Source organism: Orcinus orca, chromosome 4 (genome assembly GCF_937001465.1).
Source record: "Orcinus orca chromosome 4, mOrcOrc1.1, whole genome shotgun sequence".
Taxonomy (NCBI): domain Eukaryota; kingdom Metazoa; phylum Chordata; class Mammalia; order Artiodactyla; family Delphinidae; genus Orcinus; species Orcinus orca.
This window is the reverse complement of record NC_064562.1, coordinates 32,624,069-32,640,112: the sequence shown is the minus strand read 5'-3', so window position 1 is coordinate 32,640,112 and position 16,044 is coordinate 32,624,069.

Here is a 16,044-nt window from a genome sequence, read left to right as displayed (position 1 = left end):
CAAAACAAAATTTCATTTTTATAGAACAGGTCAGGGTCAAGGGCACTACCATTAAAAATAATATTCTATAAATATGGAAATCAGCCCATTGTTCTCTGGAAATGTTGTGACACCTAAGAAGAAACTTGCAGGTGTTGGCATTTTCCGTGAGTAACAAATGCTGACCACCAAGGAAATCCATCAACAAGTGCCTAACCTAGAAAAGAAGAAAAGGGAACTCTAGGAGGAAAAGACACCTCCAGAGAAAACCTGAGTGGTTCTTGTAAACTGAGGAGGGTGGAGGAACTGGGAAACTTGAGTGGAGAAGTAAATCTCAGACCTGATGGTATGAGGAGAAAAGAAACCAACCAAGGAGAACAGGAAAATGACATGAAATGGACAAGCTCGCAAAACAGAAATCCCAAGTAATGCATGTAATGGAGGGTGTTTAAAGGACAATTCATCGAAGGGAACTGCCCGAGACACTAACACGGGTACCTCTGGCATCCCCTTGAGTGGAAGGCAAGATTTTACACTGCAGATTGGAACAGTCATTTCCATTTCATAAAGCCTACATCTCTGGAAAATTGGGTTCCATGAATTGAGATTTTTCTTACATTAAGCTTTACTTTTAACTTTCCAGTAGTTTTACAGGGGTAATTTATTTGAACCATTCAAAAGGATAGAACAAGCTTGTAAGATAAAAATGAGTCAAAAGTTTTAAAATTAATTGAATAAATCAATTTGATAAGTCAAACAACACTGATTTTTCAGGAAAAATAAATTGCATATCAATTAATAAATCTGAAATTAAATGCAGTCAGTTTTCAAATATCAGTGCTAATGGAGCAAAGGCAGAAATGAGAAACAAGATGCACAGAGAATTCTGAAATCTCATTTCCATTCAATCTTTTCCCCCATTTCCATTTCAGTCTTATTATTGAACAAATTCGAGTTTTACAAAACCTCTCTGTTTCCTTGCTGGTCATTAAATAAACATTTATGAAGCACCTGCTATGTGCCAGGTCCTCAAAAAAACATTCAGAAGAAAGAGACCAGGGCCAAGGGGCTGACCAGGACCCTAATAATAACAGAGTTGGTTTCAGTCGTTTCCTTTTATCACCCCAGCAAAATGCAGAGCATAACTTAGAATTAATAAAAAGAAAAAAATGCCCGTAGTATGTATGGATATCCTTATCACTTTTCTTCTCGAAAATACAGTTTTCACTGGCTCTCATTTTTAATCCTGATTTCTGTATGAACAAGAAAATAGCAGCTGGGGAGAAATGGAGAAGGAACAGAAACTAGGCAAAAAGCAAAAGCAAAGTATATAGAAAATTAAGATATGAAGAGAAAAGCAGAGTATAATTCATCTACGAACAACATTGAAGTTAACCTCAATTTTTCCTAGCAGATGAAGAGCTATAAAAATGGATTTATAAATGGGAATGTCCTGCTTGACAAGCAAAAGGCTTATGTAGAGAGGATGTAGGAGTAAGACAGAAATGATGTCCATCCCAACAAATAGCCAGGAGGAAAGGAAGCTGGAGAAATCAGTGAGCCGGAGCATCTGCTCCACATTCATTACAGAAGAGACCGGTCAGGAAGTCTAGGACACAAGGAGCAGGTCAGGTCCATGATATGAGGAGCTCCTTCTACAAACTGTTTTCTTTTTTTTTTTAACCATTTTTTTAAATTGAAGTATAGTTGATTGACATGTTGTGTTAGTTTCAGGTCTATAGCAAAGTGATTCAGATACTATATGTATTCTTTTTCAGATTCTTTTCCATTATAGGTTACTACAAGATATTGAATAGAGTTCCCTGTGCTACACAGTAGGTTCTTGTTGTTTACCTATTGAATATTTTATATATAGTAGTGTGTATCTGTTAATCCCAAACTCCTAATTTATCTCTCCCCCCCCACACTGCTATCCCCTTTGAGATAAGTTTGTTTCACAAACCATTTTCTTACCTACTCATTCCACAAACATTGGAGGTGCACCTATTGTGAGCTAGGCAACCAAAGAAACCTATCCACCTCAATGGTGTGCAATGTTTTTTTTTTAACCAATAAACGAAAGAAGAATATAATGAACGATCAAGCCAATGCTTCAGAAAATCCACCCATCCTTTAGCACCTGCAGCTCCTGCTAGGTATTTCCTTATCCTCGGCTTCTGTTGGGTTCTCTCTCATCTACCCATTAATAAGGACTCTTAAATCCCAGTCGCTATGACTTCAAACTCTCACGGGCCACACCAACCAAGTGAACTCAAGTGAATCCGGTCTATTAATGTTGAGGAATCTGAATAAAGGCAGGCTGTAGAATTCCAAGAAATAAGATTAATAAATCTTATTCTTACTTCCGACACTCACGGGCAAAATGGAAATATAAGTGTTACATTGCCAAATACCACAGAGAGAGCAGATATCTCCATTAGATAGTTCTAGTGTCTCGTAGAGAAAAGTGCCCCTAATTTGAGCCCTCACGCTCAGCCCCATGCCTTTCTGCTGTAATAAGACATGAACTGGGCATGATGTGATCTCAGGTGTCCATGACACTGGGTGGGATGACATTGCAGGTCTTGACACGTTCTAACGGTGAAGCACAGGCTCACACTAAAGTCAAATATGTGATGCCAAGGGTTGAGAAGAGATGCATACCAGAGGCTGAAGAGTGTCACCCAAACACACGCCAATGCCAACACCCAGAACAGAAGTGTCACAGACCCAACTTAACTACAGAAATCCAGAAGGAATTCTTCCAGAATTCAGTGCCTGACCAACACTGTCCCAGAACCCAGAGCTTAAGTAATACTAAACTCTTTACACCTGACACGTATATATATATTTTTAAAGCTCCCCAGGTGATCTCAGATTGAGAACCACAACTACAGCATCACAAAACTTCTGGTTCTTCCTCCTCCTCCAGGCTCCTTCGTGAAAATGACAGGCTCTTGAAACATTAAAAATTCACTAGATAGTGTATTTGACAGCGTCACAAGCCTTGCCCAAGACTAAATCCTTAGGAACATGCTTGTCGATCCAAAATAATTGTGGGAAATTGTAGAGTAAATTAAGTGGTTGACTGATCAAGGCAGTGGTGAAATGTGGCCCGTGCCTTAAGGAAGAGAACGATATGGTCTCTTGGGGCCCTTCCCCTAAGTTGTTTTCCCCTGCAGGGGAGGAGAAAACCTTTCCTTTACCCATCTTAGGTTCCTTGGCTAGAGCCCTGCAAATTAGACTGACAAAAAAAACCAAACAGATCAACAAGAGAAAAACAAACAGAATTTTATTCCCACATGCATTGCACAGACACACAGGAGTAGTCAGCAATAAGTAACTCAAAGGGGTGGTTAGAACTTGGGCTGATATAACATCTTAACAAAAGACGAATAAATTTTGTAGAAAAGTGACAAGACAAAGGAAAAGAGCTTTAGGCTTTCACGGGTAGCAAACTCTGGGGAGGTAAATATATGGGGGAAACTAATGGAAGATAAGCGTTGTTCTGTGGATTCCTGTGGTGCTGCCACCTCTGGGCTGATAAGAGTCTAGAGTTGTCTCCTGTGATTAACAATTGCCTTACCCTTCCTAGTAGGAAGGCAGAGGGCTGAGAGGTTTTCTTGTCTACTTTTTTTTTTTTAATTGCCTTCAGCTCAAAATAATCCTTATGCCAGAGTGGCATATTTGGAAGGAGCATACTCTGAACTCCTACACCCCTTCAAGGCTGTTTGATGGGCTGGAAAGCCCTCTGTGCTCTCCCCATCAAGTTACTCTCTCTATGTCATCACCCAGTTGATTTCTTCTTTGGCACTTGTCACTGAGTAACTAGTAATTACTTAGTATATTAGAAGTGATATTTTGAAAATTATTTAATTAGCTTTTCCTGTTTGCTTTTGTACTAGCAGGCCCAAGGTGTCCATCTGCCATGGGGGAGATTAGAATTTGCTGTGGGAAGTAACAAACAAAAAGGATAAGGGTGGTATCCACTTGTAACATGCAAAATAGGATTAGGCAGCAAAACAATAGATTTACTAGCCAGGCATTTGTATTGAGAGGATTTTCCAAAGTCCTCTAATAGCCACTTTATGAAGGGCCATTGGTAGGGCTCTTCTCTTGTGTCCAGAGAAGCTATCCCTTTCCTCCTAAGACAGGAAAGCTGACGAGGCTTGCTGCTCAGTAGGGGGAGGATGTAACAAAGGGGAAGTTAAAGAACTAAAACAAACAACAAAAGCCTGGGGAAGACTGGGGTAGTGGAGAGGAAGAAGAGAGAAGAGAGAGTCTGTGGACCAGCTTTGAACCAGACAACGGAGTTGCCGTAGATAAATGAGGATGTGAGGGTAACACCAAGGGCAAGTACGGGCTCTTGCTCCCACCTTCTGTTAGGGTTCTAGAAGAGACCACCCAACTTCGAACTTGGCCACTGCAAATTGGCCCCGCAATGTCATTGGGCAGATGAGGCTCTGAGCCACTCTTGTTCCCATCGAATAGGAATTGAGTTGAGAACAAAGAATCCCGACATTTTGGTTAGCCTGTGCAGACTTTCTGTGGAAACATGTACCATCTCTGTCAGGTTTATTGAAAGAGTGAAACTAGTTTTACAAAGTGAAACTATAGTGTTTGTACCCACTCCAGCCAATATGCTGCAGGATAGTGAATTCTAGACACCCAAGCAGGAGTCAGGGGCCCTTTTCTATCAAGTACCGACATTTCCCCAACTCCCAACCCTGTAACTGTGAATACAGACATTTGCTTACTCATCCATCAGTCATCATTTATTAAGCACTGTGGTGTCCCATGTTCTGGGATATGTACAGCTGAGACAGAACTGTCCTCAAGGGGTTCACAATGCAGTAGGAAGAGGTGACAATATAAAAAAGATTAAAATACTGCTATGAATTGAACTGTGTCCCCAGAGAGATATATTAAAGTCCCAATCACTGGTACCTCAGAATGGGACCTCGTTAGGAGATAAGGTTTTCGCAGATGTAATCAGGTGAATGGTAGCAGAATCGACCACCCCAAAAATGATTGCAGTAGTTCAAGACAAGCCACCTCAAATCATGACCCTTTAGTATTTTGATGATTTTGAGCTGTAAGCACTTGAGAAATGGCAAGTGCAGGGAGAGGATTTCCGTGAACTCCCCTTAACTACCTAAAGACAGATCCTCCAAAAGGAACTCCGTTATCATAAATCCCTCCCCGGGGGTTTCATGAACCAGGGAAGATGGACTCTCATCACAGGAGAAGACATTAGAGGTGGGCCACAGCCAGACAGACTTGGTCCCAAACCATCACACCTTCTATTCTTCCAAGGGCTCCTTCATCTTTCCCAAGAATCATTTCCTCTCCCCTAAGAGGCCAACATCCCCCTGCCCCCTTCTCTATTAAGATGGTATTTAAGCCCGAATTCTAAGCCACCTCAGAGAGTTACTCATTTTCCCTTGAGTGTCTCCCATTTATACATGAGGTATACATGTTAATAAACATCTGTTTGGTTTTCTCTTGTGAATCTGTCTTTTCTTATAGGGGTCTCAGCTAAGAACTCAGAAGGGTAGAGGGAAGATTATTTTCCTCTTCTATACAAGTTAAGATGAGGTCACACTAGAGAAGGGGGGCCCTAATCCAACACAACTGGTGTCCTTAGATGAAGAGGTTAAGAGACACAGACGCACACAGGGGAGGACACCACGTGGAGGAGTAAACAGAGACTGGAGTTAGGATGCCACAAGCCGAGGACAACAAGAATTGCAGGCAGCCGCCAGGACCTGGGAGAGAGACGTGGAAACAATTCTCACTCAGAACCTCCAGTGGGACCCAACCCTTCTGACACTTTGATCTGGGACTTCTAGCCTCCAGAGCTATACAAGGATACATTTCTATTGTGCTAAACCACCCAGTTTGTGGTAATGTTTCAGAGCAGCTTGAGGAAACCGGCACAAGTACCATGCGAGGGATGCTTCAATGGGGGACACTTCATTCTCATAGGGCTGGGAAGCGCAGTGAAAGGAGCATCTTCTTCTGTAGAAAATGGAACGCTCTGTCTCATGGGCATGGTACAGAGGTGACTGCAAGCAGCAGCTGCACGAAGTTGCCAACTCAGCCAGAAAGACACAGGAAACCTAAAAAAGAGACTTCTCCATACACAGAACCTGTTTTGTGGCTCCCAGAGGAAACCAAGCCTATGGTGAACCAAGATGGAAGTTAGTCTCAGCATGTAGGGCAAAGACGCTTCTAACTGTAGAACAAAGGAAATGAGGAATTTATGACAAAGCTTGAAAGCAGGAGATGGAACAATGATTCTCTAAGTGTGTGTGAGTTGCTTTAGTGCCTTAAGTGGAGGAGCCCTAGGAAATGAGGCATCAAGGGAACAATGGAAATTCATAATATGCAGATGCAGACAGCCGGCCACTGATGTTCTATGGAAAAAATGGGACGAAATGATGTTCAATCTCTTTCTCAATGAGATATTATCATCTTTATTATTATGACTTCCACTTTATCTACCAAGCTGGTATTTCAAGAAAGGATTTCTTAGTTGAAATGAATTCCTATCTTTTTCTACCAGATTCTGAGAATAAATGCATACCCCAGAGAAGGCGTATTTGGAATTCCAAGGGGTATTCTAGGTAAAATCTACTCTGCCATTCTTTTAAAACATATGAGATCGGTTGCACAAATACATTCATGCCGAACCATTTCTAAAAGAAATGGACATCAAGCTCCACAGATCATTTCTGAGTTTTTATTCCCATATTAAATGTCATTGTAAATCATAGAAAGAGTAGAGGCAAAAAAACTTGAGCTATTGTTTCACATTGCAGGAAATGTTATTTTTTCCCGATTCCAGCTTAACTGAAATTATTACCTTGCAAGGAAATGTTTCAAAATACAGGTAGGAGGAAACACATACATTTTTCTCAGTCAGACGATTAAGCAGGATCATTGGCAAGTCTTCTGAAAAAAACATATTAACCTTCTGTTTTTCAGAGACGGATTACCCAGGTCTGACTACTCCCTCCTCCTGTTGACTGATCAAAGTCAAGGAGAAAAGGCTGAACGAGTCAGGAGCTTCCCAGGCCCTTCTCAACCCTTCTGATATGTTTGCATTTTAAGCTTTACCTCTGTGAAAGGGTATTTGGTTCAGAAAGCATTATTTTCTGTGGCGCAACCTAAAATTTCAGGACACAGTAAGCAACATTCTCCTCCTTTTATGGATAAGGCCAGCTCTGCAAGTCCAGAAATAAGTGATATTAGAAAGAAACAAACAGAAAATTCCCATGCAATTAAGGACCCCAAATCCAAATGGGTAATTTAGATTAACATGTACTCTTTTCCTAATGTTAATTCACTTGTTCATTTATTGGATTTCAAAATTGCACCCTATGCCCTCCAGCCTTAGCCAACAAAGACATAATTTAAAATACTGAGACACAAATGTGCTATTTATTACTGTGTAAAAGAGCCATTATTACAGTGACTTTTTTTTCTCCAGGAAGCTAGCTCTTTTCAAGTTATTTACCATGTTGTCAATTATTACCATCATTAATAATGATAATGATAATCATTAAGAACTAGCAATGTGCTAGGGAATAAATAGAGCACAGAGCCAGTCATGGTCCCAAACTAGTGAAACAATGGTGATTTTTGTTTCACCCCAGATTTTACAAAGTGAGGATGGCAGATAGCAGGACAGTCTTTACCCATTATCCTCCCTCATCTTTTGAGTTTCAAAGCTCCCCTTTTGCAATCCCCTGGGCACGCAGAGGGTGTGAATTCACAGTCTCCCTCTTTTGCATGACCTGGCAGGTACCCCAGCCCATGCAATCCCTCAGGCTGGCACTAATTACCAGATTCCCCCACCAGCTGAGAGGGACTGGATGTTAGTCCCACTGGGTGCGCTATTAGTGGAATCTGTTGTCAAGTCACAAGACAAGATGCCAGTCTGGCAGTATCCTGCAAACTGGAGGTATATGGGGGAAACACAGACACCCTGTCTGACGATGAATAGCTAAGCTGTGAAACCAAGTGACGGGGCACCTACTAGAAATGAGCCTGTCAAAAATGACTGCACTGTATGAGATGGAGCATGATGTATTCTTCTGTCTGTCTATTCGCCTGCCTGTGCCCCCTTCAGCTTCATAAATGCATGTGTATGTCTATAACAGAGTCAATAACAACTGAATTTCTTGGGAAGTACCTTGCTTGGGTTCATGTGTTCTGATAACATTCTTCACATAAATCTAAGTGAAACATTAAGGGCAAGAGTAGAAATTATATAATAGCTCTTTTCTAAGGAATAATTCTTTGGAAGAATTGATCTCACGATTTTCAGGGATGCTTAGAATGAAATAGACAATTTATTTTTATCATATTATAGAAGTTGACTTAATACAAACTTAAAGGCATACCCCTCCCTACAATGTCTCCCAAGATTCTGAAGCTTTACACTAAAAATGGGAATATGGCTATGAAGTAGCCCTTCATGTTGTCCTCTGCCCCCTTCTTGGCCTAGCTGTCCATACGACAGGGGCTGGAAAGAAAACCACGCAACACTGGCCAGGGGAGTGCTGGCGGATCGTACCCTGGTTGGTGACATTTCTGTTTCATGGCCCCATTTCCTATTTATCCTATTCTTTTTTCCACCTAGAGACTACCAAATAAACACAGAGGATCAGAAAGGCTCTCCACGTGCACGTGTTTGTGTGCACACACACACAAACCCCTAAAACATAAGCTTTTCTGAAAGCCAGAAGTAGAGATCATTTAACAAGAAGGAAGGCAAGTACTCATTCTCTTATAGCCCTCGTAACCTAGTTATTCAGTTTTCAAAAACTTTCTCTTCAGAGGCAGTGGATAGAGACCCAGAAAAACTATGCATACATACAAACACTACATATGGACACAGGACACATGTATACATGATACAGATCAACTTCTGCTCTTGAAATTACACATTATTCTGAGATCCAAATACAACCTTAGCTTTTGTAGAATTATCTCAGCGGGAGTTATCTGTGTGTATCAAAGGGTGAAATTCAGTCTAAGCTAATTAAGTTTGTTTTGCTTTTATCATTTAGATATGTAGAGTGGTATTCCCAAAATATATTTATTGTGTTTTTAAGAAGGACTTTTTTCTTACATACACTTATAAGTTAAAAGTGCTATGGATAGGGCTTCCCTGGTGGTGCAGTGGTTGAGAGTCCGCCTGCCGATGCGGGGGACACGGGTTCGTGCCCCGGTCTGGGAAGATCCCACATGCCGCGGAGCGGCTGGGCCCATGAGCCATGGCCGCTGAGCCTGCGCGTCCGGAGCCTGTGCTCCGCAACGGGAGAGGCCACAACAATGAGAGGCCCGCGTACCGCAAAAAAAAAAAAAAAAAAAAAAAAAGTGCTATGGATAAGGACTTAGTTGTCAATAACAATCAATTTTTCTTCATTGGGAGTTACAGACCTATATCAGATTATTTCTCATAGAGACATTTTCCTTCAATTTTTAGAAGAGGGAGAAGGTGGAAGGAATATTGAGATTTTTATTTAAATGACCTGAGATTTGTGTCTTTAAACTTCCAATTAAAGAGCACAGTTTTGCAGCTGAACATTCTGTAAACCTATCAGTTAAAAGCCTATGTAGTTTGATGGCATGTCACCTCCAACCCCTGATTAGCAAATTGCAGGCCAAGCTTGAACGCTTAAGCAACGCTGCTGCTTGTCTCAATTTGGAGGACTAGATCATTACAGTTTGGTAATTTAGATAAATCCTTGCAGCCTATACTTCTTCTCTCTGTAGAGATCTGTAGAGAAGGCACTCAGGGCCAAATTACACACTACATTTTCCTTATAAGAACATGCCAAAGAAATGTGCATTGATGGAATTTATAAGAGTTCATTGTATTCACTATTTGAAATTACCTTGTTCGTTTACTCATTTATGGGTTGTCTCCTCCTATAAAATGTAAACTCCATGAGATCACAGACCTCGTCTCTCCTGGGCACTGCTGTATCTCCAGATCATTGCACAGAGCTCAACAAGTATTTGTTAAATGGATAGATTCATTCATTCATCCATTCCTTGGGTATTATAGATGAGAAAAAGAAGTTCCCTGCCTTGGAGAAGTTCAGTCTTTTAGAGGAGACACAAACACCGGACCACTACGGTGCAAGTATGTGAGCCTTGGGGAAGGCAGCAAACACTAGATATTACTCTTAAAAATATAAGCTACATATTACCTTCATGTATCATATATGTGCTATATATGAACATGGACATATTCACTATATTACCCACCAGTGATTACTTATTCAACAAATATTCACTGAGTACTTGGGCAATGCTGCCATGCTTATAATTTAGAACCAAGTCAGAGCATGAAGCTGGCAGTCCCAGGGCAGAGGCAGCTTAGAGTCAAAGACAGGCTGGGGTAAAGCTGGGGCTGATGAGTGGCTTAGCCAATCTAGTCACTGGTTGAGGTAAGCAACTAGTCTTGGAATATTTGAAAGTCAGGAGGGCAAAGTTCAGTAAGTTCTATAAGTTCTCAACTTTTGCATCAAATGGAAAGGCCATGATGTCTGAAGCTATTCACAGATGCCCGTGAAGTCAGGAAGACTGACTAGGAGATAATTCAGCCCTCTTCCCCTTGTTGTTTCCCAATTTCAGGGTTCTACTTTTCAAGACAGAATCAGTACTTGGCCCAGAGCCCTGACATCAAAATGTCTTCAAATGTTCTCACTCTATCCACTCCTGGCTTAAGGACCTAGGGGACCAGGGACACAGGACTAGAGGCCCTTTAGATAATGAGCCACCTTGTGCCAGGACAAGTCATCTCTATTTATTTATTATGTGCAAATTTATTTTAGCACTCAGATTAAATTACATGGCTCCAAATGATGACTCAATGCATGGTTGATACAGTTGCTTTGTTGTTTCGCAGCTAATAACAATATAGTAGCTAATATTCATTGAGTGGTGATTATGTACCAGGGCACCATTCTAGACACTTTCCATTGACTAACCTGTTTAATATTCATAACCACCCTATAGGGTGGCTACTGTTACTATCCCATCTTACAGATGGGCAAACAGGCCCGGAGAGGTTGAGTAATTTGCCCCAAATCACACAACTCATAAATGGTAGGATGCGACAGAGCATACACACCTGGCCCCAGAACAAGCAAACCCCTAACCACTGAAAATTGCTACCATATTTGGAATGCCAGCTAAGTGCCAGGGGCTTTACATTTACTTTTATCTCTGTAAGTCTGTTTCAAACAGCAACACTGCAAGGTAGGCATTCTTTTCCTCATTTTTCAGACAAAGATACTATGGATGGCCCCAAAAGTTCTGAAATCAGGGTGTGAACCCTGTCTGTCTGTCTGTCTGAAAGGCCTATGCTCCATCCATTGCTCAGAGCTTCTTCTGTGATCTTCCTTCCCACTGACCTTGAATACTATCTTACCTGAGTCTTGCTTTTTCTATTCCTGATTTATTTAGTTTTCCCTGGTCAAAATAGCAACAACAAATTTTAATTAAGTGTTCATTAGGAGGTGCTGTGTTCCTTTCTGAGAGCCTTAATTTTTCACACTAATATACCACTATATATATTTCCAATAATGTTCATTTACATGCCCTCATTTGATCATCATAACATCCCTAGCATAAAAGGTAGGCATTATTGTCCCCCATTTCTGGAATGAATAAATCTTACGAGAGAGAGAGAGAGAGAGAGAGAGAGAGAGAGAGAAACATGCCCAAGGGACTGGCACCTGGTCCTGCTCTACTTTCATTTACTTGCCTTTGTTTCTACTTTGTGTAAACATCCCGAAGCAAAGGTCGATAGGTGGGAGAATCAGGCCAACAAAAGGAAATACGCTCCCATCTCTGAGAGACTCATATGGATTTCTGCAATAGCTCCCCTGCCTGCAATAAAAATATCTGAAAAGATATCACAGGGTTCTAGTTAAATACAGAGGACTGGACACTTGTATTTACCATTTCTTCTTCTTGAAATTGTATAAAAATGACAGAAAATACATAAACAGAGCATAAACCCACAATAACAAAGATACTGAGACAGAAGATGATCAGTCTAGGTGGCCCAACATCTGAAGAGTAGGAGCCCTGGGAAGAGAGAACAGAGGGGGATTACTAGAAAAATAATTCAAAATTTTTATCCACAACTGAAAGACATAAATTTTCAGATTGAGATGGTCAATGGAATGCCCAGCTCAAGAGATGAAAAACTACCCACATAAAGAGATAATGTTATGAAATTTCAGAATGTTAGGAATAAAGAGAAGATCCAAAAAGCATCCAGAGAAAAAAACAGGGGACATAAAAAGACTGAGAAGTAAATGGCCTAGCACTTCTCAACAGTAGTATTGAAAACTAGAATAAAACAATGGCTTCAAGAAGCCTAGGGGGAAAAGAAAAAAATTCTGAGGAAATTCTGAAGAAAATTTATTTCCTCTGAGGAAAATTTATTTATTAAAAATTATATTTGAATTTTAAGCTCATCCAAATTACCAATCAAGTATGAGGTTAGAACAAAGATGCTGTACGATATGTATCTCAAAAATATTTACTGCCAATGTGTCGTTTCTCAAGAAGCTACTAGAAAATGTGCCTTACCAAAACAAGGAAATAAAGCAAGAAAAAGACAGCAGATGGGAATGAGGAAATAGAGGTCCAACATATTAAAAAAGTGAATGGAATCCCCAGGATGATGATAGGATTATTCAGGAATACAGTTGTGTATCAGGACCAGGGAGCAACCAGCTCAGATTGGAACAAGAGGAAACAGAATGTTCCAGGAACATGTCTCTAAAACAAAGATGAAATTGATAGACAAATATACGTTTGGCTGTCCTGAGATGCAATTTACACTTAAATTAAAAGCTTAGGAATAAATTAGGGACATACAAAACTAAGCAAAGGAAAAATAATTCATTAAAAAATTTAAAAATATATGTAACTACAATATACTACATAACCCAGCTTTGAATCATATTAACATAATAATATAAACATTGAGTACTGAGTGAATAAAATTATGACATAACTGTATTGGAAGAATGGGTGAAGGGAACTGGGAGTGGTATAGGCATATGGGTGTAAGAGCGGTAAACTTTTCATTTTCAATAGTAAAATAAATAGATACTATTGAAAACAATTTGCAGCACAATGTTGTTGTTTTTGTCTGAAAATGAAGGTAAATATTAGGAGAAACAGAAAAAAGAGTTGAAAATAGTTGCCTCTAAGAAATTAGAATCAGAATGAGAAAGAAGATGGCAGAGAGGATATAGTTCTTAGCAATTCTAACAGAAATGTTGTTGTCTACCATTCTTCTCTTTTTCCTTGGTAATAGAATCCCAATTTTATTCAGGAGAGCAGTATGCCAAGATAAAATACCAGGTTTCTCTGTACCTCTGCAACTAGATGTGGCAATATGGACTTCATTCTGGCCACTGAGATGTAAGCAGAAGTTGTTGGGTATGACATAACTTTTATCTTTCCCTTTTTTCCTTCCTGCTTCCTGAAATGCAGACATATAAATGGCTGGAGCTTATTGTGACTAAGGACAGAGAAGCAGAAAGCTAGAAGGAGCTTATGTTCCTGATAACATCAGGAACTGCCAAACTAGCCCTGGACTATCTAGCACTAAACAGCTTGTACTATAAATAATAAGCCTTATATATTTAAGACACAAACATTTGGAGGTTTCTGTTAAATGCAGCTGAATCTAATTCTAAGCAATCCATATGCTTTAAGTATGTATCTGGCTTATAAAACTATGTATGTGTACCTTGTGTCAAAATTAAAATTGAAAGAAGGGATGGATGGTCAGCAAATACATAAAGAAAAGAACTGCCAAGTACCCACTTTGGAAAAGTTCTTTAGGACCCTGAATATCCACATGATGAATGACTTCATTGCTAAAGACATGTCTGAGATAAAAAATACACTGGATGGAACTTATGGTAGATGAGACATTAAAGAAAGAAAAAAAAAGATTTCTGACTTGAAGATAACAGTAATAGAAACTATCTAAATAAAAATGCACAGAGAAAAATGAAATTTAAAAACTGAAAAGACCCTCAGTAAACTGTGGGATATCTTTAAGAAGCCTAATATCTATGAAATTGGAGTTCCTGAAAAAGAGGTGGGGTGAAGGAAGAGATGGATGAAAGAAATATTTGAAGAAATAATGACTGAAAATTTTCCATATCTGGAGAAACCTATATATCCACAGATCTAAGAAACTAGACAAATCACAAATAGCATCCTTTAATAGAATAAAAATTTTATTAAATTTTATTAAATTGCTAAAATCCAGTGATAAAAAGAAAAATCTTAAAATCAGCCAGAGGGGGAAAAATCATGCTAGGTACAGAAGAGCAGTAAAGATTACAGCAGATTTCTTATCAGATACAATGGAAGTGAGAAGACATTGGAATGATACCTATAAAGTAAAGGGGGTAAAAAAAACCCAACAACTGTCAACCAAGAATTCTACCATGAGACAAATGAAATGAAAACACAATGATCCAAAATCTATGGGATGCAGCTAAAGCAGTTCTAAGAGGGAAGTTTATAGCAAAACAAGTTTACATCAGGAAACAAGAAAACTTTCAGACAACCTAACCTCAAACCTAAAGGAGCTAGAAAAAGAAGAACAAACAGAATCCAAAGGTAATAAAAGGAAAGAAATCATAAAGATCAGAGCACAAATAAATGGAATGGAGAGTAAAAAAAATAGAAAAGATGAAACTAAGAGCTTGTACTTTGAAAAGATAAACAAAATTGATAAACCTTTAGCCAGATTCACCAAGAAAAAAAAAGAGAGAGGGCCCAAATCAATAAAATCAGAAATTAAAAAGGAGAAGTTACAACCAACACCACAGAAATACAAAAGATCATAAAAGATTACTACAAACAATTGTATGCCCCAAAAATGGGCAACCTAGAAGAAATGGACAAATTCCTAGAAACATACAATCTCCCAAGTCTGAACCAGGAAGAAATAGAAAATATGAACACACCAATAATCAGTCATTTAATTTGAATCAGTAATTTTAAAAACTCCCGACAAACAAAAAGTCCAGGACCAGATGGCCTCACAGGTAAATTCTACTAAACGTTTAGAGAAGAGTTAACACCTATGCTTCTCAAACTATTCCAAACAATTTCAGAGGAAGGAATGCTTCCAAACTCATTCTAAAAGGCCAGCATCATAGTGATATAAAAACCAGACAAAGACATTACAAAAAAAAGAAAATTACAAGCCAGTATCACTGACCATAGATGCAAAACTTCTCAAAAAAATATTAGCAAACCAAATTCAACAATACACTAAAAGGATCATACACTGTGATCAAGTGGGATTTATCCCAAAGGTGCAAGGATGGTTCAATATCTGCAAATCAATCAACATGATATACTACATTAACAATTGAAGAATAAAATTATATGATCATTAAATGTAGAAAAAGCTTTGGACAAAATTCAACATCCATTTATAATTTAAAACTTTCAACAAAGCGGGTATAGAGGAAACAAAACTCAATGTAATAAAGTCCATATATGACAAACCTTCAGCTAACATCATACTCAATGATGAAAAGCTGAAAGCATTTTCTCGAAGATTAGGATCAACATGAAGATGCCCACTCTCGCCACTTTTATTCACACTTAGTATTGCAAGCCCTAACCACAGCAATCAGAAAAGAAAAAGAAATAAAAGGCAACCAAATTTGAAAGAAGTAAAACTGTCAGTGTTTGTAATTGACATGGTACTATGTATAGAAATCCTAAAGATGCCACCAAAAAGCTCTTACAGCTAATAAATGAATCTAGTAAAATTGCAGGATACAAAATTAATATGCAGAAATCTGTTGCATTTCCATACACTAATAATGACCTAGTCAAAAAGAGAAATTAAGAAAACAATCTCATTTACAAGTGCATCACAAAGAATAAAATACCTAGGAACAAATCTAACCAAAGACGTAAAAGGCTTGTACTCTGAAAAATATAAGACATTGATGAAGGAAACTGAAGGTGATACAA